Source organism: Amblyomma mixtum, chromosome 7 (assembly GCF_055824585.1).
Source record: "Amblyomma mixtum isolate Tamu chromosome 7, ASM5582458v1, whole genome shotgun sequence".
Classification (NCBI taxonomy): Eukaryota; Metazoa; Arthropoda; class Arachnida; order Ixodida; family Ixodidae; genus Amblyomma; species Amblyomma mixtum.
The window spans coordinates 65,407,862-65,416,882 of NC_143018.1; the positions used below are offsets into that span (position 1 = coordinate 65,407,862).

The window sequence follows — 9,021 nt, forward strand, 5'->3', positions numbered from 1 at the left end:
ACAGACGTCACTGCTCTACTTACGTCACTCTGTGGGGACTTTTGGGGAACACTGCGCTTCAACCGACAGGGAAAATCTCAACTCTTCGTGAAAATCCTTGCTCACTATCCCGAGGTATCCCAAGGTGCATTTCTTGCTCGCTTGTTCATTTTTTTGCCTTGAGCATGGAGACGGACATGTGCGATGGCGTTGCTTCAGCGGTTTGCGACAAGGCGTTCTTCAATACTAGTAATTTAAAAACACCCATCAAGGATATTCATGGGGAAGGACGCAGTTGTTGCTGCGACGCGTCTTTTCTTTTTCTCTTTCCTCTGATCTCTCCTCTATCTGCACGCGGCAGAGGTGGTGGCTCGGCTCCAGCCAGTAGGCAGGCCCATGCAATTTCCTTTTCATCGTTCTCCCAGTCACAGCAACATGTAGTAAGGCACGGCCGTTCTTGTGCGACTTACGTCCGAAGCATTTTGTCGCCCTTCGTGACCTGCGACGGCACCACAACTTCGAGGAAGAGGTGGAGAATCTAGTCTTCGACTCTAATAATAAAGGTAAGAAACGAAGTCTATAACTGTTGCATGCACGCACGCAGTGATCAAAGCAATAAAGGGCCAAAGCGGGATGCAGTCGCGCGCTTAGATTACCGATTGAAAAGTTGCAGTTTATTGACTTTTCGAGTGCGCGCATTTTAAGTTTGTAAACACAAAGCGCGTTCTTTTTTTTTATTTACGGGCTTACACTCACCTGGGGAAACTTGCACGTGGTTTTGTGCACGAAAACTTGGCGATGACATGCACGTTTTTAAAGGAACCATGAAGATTTCAATGGGCTTAGTCTAGTGCGACAGATCTGCAGAGGTAGCCTTTGCGGGCATTCGAGTGAAATGTGCAACGTAAGGTACTATAACCTTTGAAAGCCATGACTTGTCATAGTCATTTTGCACTTATTTGTAATGTAAGGTATAGTTTGTACAAAGTTTAGGTAGTCATAGTTTTGACTCCTAGTAATTCTGAAGTGTAGCATGACTCAGCACTTTACTAGTAACATAAGGTGTGCAGAGTTTGTACAAAGTTGCGTAGTCATGCCTTGCACTCATGACTCATCATTCTGCAACATAGCATGACTGTGCACTTTAATGCTTTGGCATTCTCGCTGGTAAGCAGTCTTATGTGTGTCTGCAGAATTTTTTTTTGGTGTCCTAGCTCCTCCATAAGCAAAGTGACAAGCAGTGCACTCTCTTTCATATTTAAAGTGGAAAAAAACTGCAGGAAAAAAACTGGTCCTTGGAGCAGACTCGCTGCTACAGGCCTTGCTTATGCTTTGTTGCAGGCACCTGCAATGTCTCGACAGGACACACAACATTGTCGCGGCATGCACCAGCTTAGCAGCGCTGAAGCCATGGCAATCGCAACACACAGAAGTGTGTAGGAAGAATGCCCAGCATTGTTCTGCCTTTAGAAGTCAACAGCGCTGACCTGAATTTGTGGTCAAAGGACAGGGCCATGTTAAAGGTTGCTGTGCAGGAATGAGTTTTTGCAGGATGTAGTAAAATTGAAATACTTCCATGTAACAGTCCGTGTAATAACTTAACCTGAACTTAACAATTTTCTCCAAAAATTGTTCCCCATGTGCTATAGCAGGAAAAAACAGTAAGCGAATGACTGATAAATTTTTAACAATAAAAAAGCTGGGAAATGCAGTTCTGCACTGCAGTTAAAAGGCTAAAAATGTGAAGCTAAATCTGTGATTGTCATGCGCACTTGGCAGAGGCAGAGCGCCAGTAGTAGTGCGAGAGTACTGCATATGTGCCCACTCCATAGCACATGCATTTTTCATTAGTGTATGTAAAAAGTACAAACTTTAATTTGGCCTTGCTTTTCAAAAAATGAAAGTAGTGTGATACACAAAAAATTGACAGAGAAGTTTTGCCGAAATTTTATAAACGTGCAAAAGCAGAATTTCATGAACGTTGCCTTGTCTTGTTACTTTACTGTTGGCTTTCTAAGGATGCCTTATGCCGTTATTCATCTGCTATCATTGTGTACACGTTTTTATCAAAATGGAGCCCACCTTTGTTCACGCCTCAATTTTTAAAAATTTCATATTAGTCATGAGTTGTTGTTGTTGTGTTGGATTTATTGGCGCATAAGCTTTAGTCATGAGTGGTCATGGACTTTACATCATATGTTGGCATCGTGTCGTAACTATGTTACAATTCTGCTATGAGGCTGTGGTTGCTATGTCGCCGTTGCTATGCTCTTGGCACAAACCCACATACATCGCAGGATCTTGCTCGGGGTTTACCGTTCGGAATTGTGCTTTCACACTAATAATTAACTAAGACTATGTGGAGTGCTTAGTTATGTTTACAATCTTTCCATTTCAGGATTTTGCACCTGGAAAGACAGAGAAGAAAGCAAAACTTGCTGCCATTTTACAGCTTCTACAGGAAAGAAGGAATGTGCACCAAGGGTTTTTAAACGCTACCTGCACTGCCACCGTTCCGGCTCGTACGAAGAGCTTCCTATAGAACAGCGCCAAAGGCAGGAAAAGGGGCAAGGAAGCTGCAAAATCGGCAAACACTGCTTTGCTACTCTAGAGGTCATGGAGAAAGAGGGCAAGGTATATGTAGTGTTTCAAAAGAAACACTACGGACACTTCAATGAGGCCTGCCACCAAAGGCTGTCCCAGGATGATGCCAGAGTGCTTGCAGGTTAGCCACTCCTCTTGTACAAAGCATTTGTGCATGCTGTGTTGACTGTACCGGAATGTGAAAACGTTTGGAAGCTACACTCCACCAACCTTTCATAAATGGGAGACGAAAGTGCAATAGAAATGTATTTTAGGGAGAAGATATTGCTCATTAACTCGAGTGATCATTTCAATGATTTTTATTATTCTGCGATGCATCTATGGCACAAAAGCGGTGGGACAACACGAAAATGCCTATTGTAAAGTGGGAGAAGGCATGTCCCACAAAATGAGGGGGCGGAAGAAGTTATAGTAAGGCACAGCTTAAGAACCCAGCGGCCAATGCCCCTCAAAGGAAGCCTGCCATCCAATGGCGTCGACCGATTCTCATGATGTCATGGTTAATCCTAGGGGGTAGCATTGCAGGAGGGTGGCAGGTGAAAGGGGATTAGTTATGGCTTTAACTGGATTAACTGATGAAAATCAGCTGACGCCATTGACTGGGGGGTCTTCTTTAAGGGCCATCTGCCACTTCGTTTCGAGTTGTATCTGACTGTAGTGCAATTCACTTGAGCCTACTTGGTCGCATTGAAGGGTGAAAAACAATTGATCCACGGCACATCGCATGCACAGCACAGTCTGTACGAACTTCATGCCGTTTAGTTTAGAAATGCTTTGTGGAAGGGGTCCAGTCTTTCGAACTGAACATAATTAGGAATGTCATCTAGCACTGAACTACTCCAATGTCTGTTCTTTTGTTTTTCTGCTGGTTTCATTGACTATCCTAGGTCTGTCGCTCAATTGGCTGACGTTGAAACTTCATCCGTAAGAAGTCGGCTTGAGCTCCATGAAACGTGTCTTGAATGACTGACAGTTGCACTTGATGCTAGCCTCTTTTTTTTGGCTGCCTGTCAAAAGCGTAGGCATTTTGTTGCTGATCAATGCAACGCCACCAGTCTAATGGTTGTATAAGGGCCATGTTTTTTCTCATAAGATAGATCGTCTGCAGTGAACTTTCATTAATTAGAATTATTTGGCTGTTTTGGCACTTCATCAGTAATGCTCACAGGAACGGCTGTGGTTTGAGTGTTCAGCTACTAAGCTGGAGTACCCGGGTTAGAACCCGGCTGCGGCAGCTGAGTTTCGATGGAGGCAAGAGGTGCCCACGTGCTGCGCAGTGTCAGTGCCAAAAGATCCCCAGGTGGTCGAAATTATTACGGAGCCCTCCACTACAGCACCTCTTTCTCTCTTGCTTCTTTCACTCCTTCTTTCCTTCATGGCATGGTTGAGGCAGTTACTGCACCATTTCCTTTCCTGAAAAACCACTAATATAAAACACAAGCCTGCACAAGAGTTGAAATCGCAAAAAAAAAAACGAACAAGCAGCATTTATATTTCAGTTTATGTATGACTGGCATGCCCTCCAATTGTCTCTGACTTAGCAGCAGTCATTTAGGTGTTGAAACTGAAACAGCATGAGAAAAATATTCACTTAGAAATTACTCACCTGGCGTAAGTGAATTCTACATTGTGACTCGTGTACACTATTGTCTTGTGCAAAAGTCCAAAGAAACAAAGATCGCGTTCAAAAATTTGGTGTCCCTACTCCTTTAACGGTTGCTGTCAGGCGAATTGGTGCATTTTTTGAATATGCAGAATGAAATGGGATAGGATGAGAAGCACACGTCCTTATTCTTTTCTTGTCCACATTTTCAGTGCTGTTATATTCTGCATTTATAACACGCTGTATATAACTTCCCTGTTTTGCATTGCAGTATGCAAGTTTAAACACTCAAGCTCATAAAAATAAAGTCCATCTGCCTTTGAAACAACCATTTTGTCGTGTGCTTTGCAGTGCCACAAAAGTGAAATGAAAGTAAGATGAACTGTGTGTCACCTGTGAAAAGGAACAAAGTGCAAGACGAAGGAATCCGACCAGAAGTATTTGTCACTTTATTACATGGCTGTAGGCAGATGAACCACCAGAGATGTTAACAGTTTTTTTCTGTACCATTTTCAGGCCGGTTAGCAGAAGGAGTGCCAGAAAAAACCATTGTGCACAACATCCGAGCAGGTACAAGTGGATCAAGCCCACGGATGCAACTTGTGACCACTAAGGACCTCCGTAACATTGCAGATAAGTTTAGGATTGGCAAAACAGAGCAGAGAGATGCAGACAATTTTAAGAGTGTTGAATTATGGGTCGAAGAAAGGAGGGAAGAAAATGAGTCGCCACTGTTGTATTACAGGAAGAAGGGTGACCCCAACAGTCATGATGGTGACTTTGAGCGAGCATTAATGACGTTCCCACAACGAGAGCTCCTTTATGAATTGGGGGCAGCGAAACTGTGCATTGACTCCACCCATGGCATAAATAAGTACTAATTCCAACTGACAACCCTGCTTACAATTTCTCAAGATGCCTTTGGTATCCCGTGTGCCTACTTGATTTCAAAAAGGGTGAACACGGGCACTGTGGTGAGGTTTTTCGAGGCCATCAAAGAAAAAACTCAATACCATGTCAGGCATTTATGTCTGATGATGCCCCTGTTTATGGCAGTGCATGGGAGCAGGTGATGGGTCCCTTGAGGAGTCGACTGCTTTGCAGCTGGCAGGTGCTACACAACTGGAGCACGCACCTGAATACAGTCACAAACAAGGACTGCAGGAGTACAACAAGGGACATGCTGCACACTCTGATGAAGTGGACAGATGAGACTGACTCTCAACAGTTGCTCCCTGCACTTCTTGGTATCCACTCCAAAGAGCATCAGCTTAATTGCCTTTGGCTTCGTCAGAAATTTTGAGAGAACATACGCAATGAGGGCATGGTTGGTTGGTTTGGTTGGTTTATGGGGTTTAACGTCCCAAAGCGACTAAGGCTATGAGAGACGCCGTAGTGGAGGGCTCCGGAAATTTCGACCACCTGGGGTTCTTTAACGTGCACTGACATCGTACAGTACACGGGCCTCGAATTTCTCCTCCAAAGAAATTCAACCGCCACGGCCGGGATCGAACCCGCGTCTTTCGGGCCAGCAGCCGAGCACCATAGCCACTGAGCCACCGCGGCGGCGGTGCAATGAGGGCATGTCAGTGGGCTTACTGCTATAGGCAGTACATTGGATTAACAAAAAATAATCACTTGGAGTCAATGCACAAGGCACTGAAGTACTCTCACTTTGGTGGCTAGGTAAATGGGTGATTGAATACATTAATCAAAGTACTCTTCAATTTCACATCCGAAAAACTTTACAACAGGTGTCAAAGGAGGAGCAGACCACCGCAAATCTGCCCTATTTAGGAAGCGTAAAGTGGGGATTGAGCTTTTTAAGTCCAGTACTGAGAGAGTGGGAGATGGCCAGTGGCATGTAAAGTCACAAAGTTTGGTGAACTTCAAGCACACAGTGGAAAGAACTAGCAAATCGTGCAGTGGCTGCGAGCTTCATAGTGAGCAGTGCGAGGCTTGCCACAACATGTACACATGTACGTGTTGACCATGCAACGCATGTGCACATGTGCAAGCACATGCATGCTGTTGCTATAATGGAGTTACACTCGTGCCAGATGCACAGCAGCCAGAAAGTAGCATCTGACTGTGCTGGCGTTTTTAGGCCCTGCCAGCTGAAGATGGCAGATTTCAGGTGAGGGATTAGGATTATGTTATGAGCTAGTTGGCAGGCTATTCTGACAAAGTGCTTTAGCATAGCAAGCTCAAGACACAGCAGGGAAGAGGAGTGCCATTTGCTAATTTTCTTGAAGCCCACATGGTCATGAGAAAGGTGCGCCATCATATCCCATATCAAGCAGCACCATTGAGGGTGCACTACAGGCCTCTGGTATTTCTTTTCTAGTCATTCCTTTTTCCTGAAACTTTCCTCCTAGGAATGGAGAACTCATCCCGCCACGGCGCCTCAGTGGCTCTGGCATTCTTAGATTGCTTACCCGAAGGCTGTGGGTTTGATCCGGCCATGGCGGCCACATTTCAGTGGAGGCAAAATACAAAGATGGCCATGTGCTGTGCAAAGTCAGCGTGCATTAAAGGGCCCCAGGTGGTGTAAATTAATCCAGAGACCTCCATTATGGTGTCCCTCATAGCCCATGTGTCGCTCCCGAATGTTAAACCCGACAATTAAGAAATTGAGATATTTCAGGCCCCTCATTCCCTACTCAGAATCTGCTTGTGTGAGTACGCCCTCTCTGGCACTGCTCAACAGAGAACTTCTGACAATTGGCAAACATTTTTCATCTTTGGGAAATTAGTGCACTCATTTTCTTGTTCATACCTGCCTTGCATTCACTATAATTTTATTCCTTCGTCATCCCTGCTTGATTTCATTTTGTCTGCATGTGATGCACTCAGAGAGGCATGCGCTCTTCAATAAAATTAGTATGAAGTGTCGCTCCATGCTGCATTCCTCTTTGTTGCGTCGTGCTGTCACAGTGCACCGCCCTTTTAGGACATCTTGAGAAAAACAGCGCTTGTAGACAAAGGACCAGAACAAGAAGGACACACAAAAAAAAAACAGCGCAGTTGTGTGTCCTTCTCGTTCTGGTCCTTTGTCTGCAAGCGCTGTTTTTCTCAAGATGTACCCCAACCAACTCGCCCAGCAACACACCTTGCCTTTTAGGACAGTTGACAATATGTGGTTCCACAGTTCTGCAATGCATATGAGAAAAAGTATTCTTGACAAAAGGCTAAGCCGTAGCTGTCATCTTGCACACTGAAAGCTGCAGCGCAAACTACTATTCATCTTATTTTGCAAAGAGAATACTGCTGCAACAGAAAAACAGTATTACTCATTTTTCAGAGCATTGCTGGTGCAATTTGTGACACGAACTTATATTGCCATGGTAGAAACAGCCGTGGCAGCCGTGGTAGCCTTCCCTCACATGATAAAGCACTTCATAAATGAACTTGCTTGGCTCTTACACAGTGTCTCTCCACCAGCCTTCCAAGCAATGAGCCTTCTGTTGTGTGATGGGAACACTGCCAATTTTGTTGCCTAGAAATTCTAAAATGCCCCTATTTGTCGAGAAGGCAGCTTAGATGAAACATATAGTGCCCAGTTAATGTCATTTCCTTTTACTCATTAATGAAAAATGCTTCAAAGCCCAACTGCAACGAAATTATAATTTGGCTAGAATGCCTGTTAATGTGCTGGGTGTGTCATAAAACTAATTGCAACAAAGTTTCATACTTCTCAGAAAACTGACTCTGTTGCTACAAGTGTTTAAAAAGCTGTGTAGTAGACAACGTGGCATGTCCATATAGGCAGATACGGATACCCGAGTGCCATACGGCCTCATGTCTGGCCCATTGGGAATGAACAGATTAAGGACAGTGTAGAGTGAAAGGCTAGGGGCTAAAATGTGGCTTGGCAGTCATGGGTATGGTGCTGTGGCAAAGTTCTTAGGAATTTGTTTCAATCCTGCAGATGCTGATTTTTGTTTCCATTCCAGGTTTCTGTACACCATATTTACTTAAATAATGGATGCATTTGCATAATAAATGCTTTCCCTACATCAATCATCAAAATCTGGGGAAAGTTCAACTGACCACACCATGGTTTACACCATGTAATAAATGCACCAAACTTACCATTCTAATTTTTTCCCACAAGAAACTGCATCCATGATGCAAGTAACTGCGGTATTACAGGTTACAGAATGAAGCACTGTCAGCCGTATTATGTGGCCGCAAGACTGCCTGGCGCCATGTGAAGAGGAATGCTCCCAAGGCTCATCACATCACATTTACTCCAGTATCCAGATATGGCACCCATTTCATCCTGCACGTCACATTCACCTCGGGCTGGTGATAGCCTGCCAGCTAGATTAAGAATGTCGCAAATAAAATGTCTACCTAACTGAAAACTGCGGTTGTATATATCGGAGATTTTTATTGACTTGTGGCAGTCTACCTGCACAGGTTATGGTAATGCAAGGCAGCCCATTATGCACAGCATATGAGTGCATAGGCGCCACAACTTCGCATCTTTTCTAAGGGTTCATGTTTTGCACTATTGGGTGTGACCCGACCCATCTCTCCACAATCCTCGCGTAATTAATAATAAAGTGCTCCTAATCCTTTTTTGACAGCCAAAATGTATTTTCCTAGGCATATTGGCAATCTGCAATTTGTATTTCTCCACAGATTTGGTACTTCTGAGAAGTTGGACGGTCATTTTTATAAATGATATATTTTTAATAAGCTAGCAGATACTATTCTTGATTTAAACATTTGCAGGCATATATACGCTGCCATTGTTTGCCTTGATAAATACCGTGTCCATTGTGTAATCATAGTACAAACACGTTAATTGATTCTAAAGGATGTTA

The 9,021-nt window shown here is 44.1% G+C and overlaps 1 long non-coding RNA gene across 1 annotated transcript; it reads left to right on the forward strand.

Annotated features, from left to right (window-relative positions):
• The first annotated feature begins 112 nt into the window (after window positions 1-112).
• LOC149336341 (uncharacterized) lies at window positions 113-8,556 on the forward strand. The gene is made up of 4 exons (XR_016284256.1): window positions 113-542; window positions 2,378-2,704; window positions 4,703-7,163; window positions 7,214-8,556. It is a non-coding gene; the product is annotated as an uncharacterized LOC149336341 (long non-coding RNA).
• The last annotated feature ends 465 nt before the right edge of the window (window positions 8,557-9,021 follow it).